We start from the raw sequence: 2019 nt of genomic DNA on the forward strand, positions 1-2019 counted from the left end.
TTTAACACATCCTATACTCATTCACATGAGGGGCTCTACTCATGTTACATTTTTTTGCTAAAAGTTCCTTTTGCTCTGCTTCTTTATTAAGAAAATTCCAATATCAATGGTCCTAAATTGGAGGAGCCAGGGGAAAGTGGGGGGGAGCCAGGAAACAATTTGAAAATCTAATAAAAAAGGATATCACACCCCTTGTCATATAAATACTTGCACGCACAATTTAACATAGAATCTCATGAAATTTGTGCTACCTTATTTATTTTTCATGAATGCAAATGAGTCACATGAGTTGAATGTGAAAATACTATATAAATGCGAGGTACTCATCCTCCTTTCACTGAAAAGAGAAAAATCTTGCCATGCATTTGATTACCTATAAATAGAACCCACGTTACATGGTTCCCAAGGAATTTGGAATAAATGTGAAAGTTTAGGTTGGTCACGTGTTAAAAATAGATGATATAGTCTTTGTCCAGGTCTGTAGTATATTAAGCAGACGGCCATCTCATGAAAGGGTACAAACACTCTCTAAAGTCAAATTAGAGGGACTATTAGAGAGTGCTAAGAGTAGTGAGGGTCAGAAGATAATCACCTGAGGAAAGCAATAATGCATGAGATTTGGAAAGCTAGAGGTAAAGATCCTACAGAGGTGATAAGCCACCATGTGGCTCAAAAACTCTAGCTTCTAAGTACAACAATTAACCACTTTACAAACATGTATCAAGAATTACCCCAAGTTAGACTTTGTACTAGACACTAAGAGACACAAAATAATTAAAATGGTCTCTAATCTTGAGGGTGAGCGTTCTTTCCATCTAGTTTTCTATAAGATACATTAAGTGAATGATTTATTTCTCACCCGTGCATATACATGCTAACATTCATTTAAAGGAAACAGGCTGGTGCTACATACACCAGCGTCATCAACTCTGGTTACATTGTGCTGGGCGGGTGTGCTTACTTGCTCAGTCATGTTCCTCCTCTTTGTGACTCCCATGGACTGTAGCCTACCAGTCTCCTCTGTCCATGGAATTCTCCAGGCAAGAATACTGGAGTGGGTTTCTATTCCCTTCTCCAGGAGAACTTCCTGACCCAGGAATTGAATACAGGTCTCCTACATTGGACTTCCCTGGTGGCTCAGATGGTAAAGCGTCTGTCTACAATGCGGGAGACCTGGGGTTCAATCCCTGGGTCGGGAAGGTCCCCTGGAGAAGGAAATGGCAATCCACTCCAGTACTATTGCTTGGAAAATCCCATGGACAGAGGAGCCTGGTAGGCTACAGTCGATGGTGTCGCAAAGAGTCGAACACGACTGAGCGACGTCACTTTCACTCCTATATTGCAGGCAGATTCTTTACCATCTGAGCCACACCAGGGAAGCCCTTGGTTACTTTGAGTGAGTGAGTGAAGTCGATCAGTCGTGTCCGACTCTTTGCGACCCCATAGACTGTAGCCTACAAGGCTCCTCTGTACATGGAATTTTCCCGGCAAGAGTACTGGAGTGGGTTGCCATTTCCTTCGCCAGGGTATCTTCCGGACCCAGGGATCGAACCTGGGTCTCCCGCATTGCAGGCCGACACTTTACCGTCTGAGCCACTTTGCTGCTGCTGCTGCTGCTAAGTTGCTTCAGTCGTGTCCGACTCTGTGCGACCCCATGGACGGCAGCCCACCAGGCCCCGCCGTCTCTGGGATTCTCCAGGCAAGAACACTGGAGTGGGTTGCCGTTTCCTTCTCCAATGCAGGAAAGTGGAGCCACCTTGGTGAATTTGGAAATACAAAAAGGACACCAAGAGAAGATAGCATAAATAAAGATAGCACAATAAAACCTGCTAGGAAACCTCAAATACACTTTTTCCACAAAAACACGACATGAAATATTCAATCTTACTCACATAGACAAGCCACTAATTATGACTTTGCTGCATTAAATGTCATGAGGTCTCTAACAGACAATTAATTAGGCAAAAGGAAACATTGCTTTGAAGAGAAGGTAACTCTGAGTTGCACCAGCAGTCTCTA

The sequence above is a fragment of the Bubalus kerabau genome, chromosome 1, assembly GCF_029407905.1.
Source record: "Bubalus kerabau isolate K-KA32 ecotype Philippines breed swamp buffalo chromosome 1, PCC_UOA_SB_1v2, whole genome shotgun sequence".
In the NCBI taxonomy this organism is placed as follows: Eukaryota; Metazoa; Chordata; class Mammalia; order Artiodactyla; family Bovidae; genus Bubalus; species Bubalus kerabau.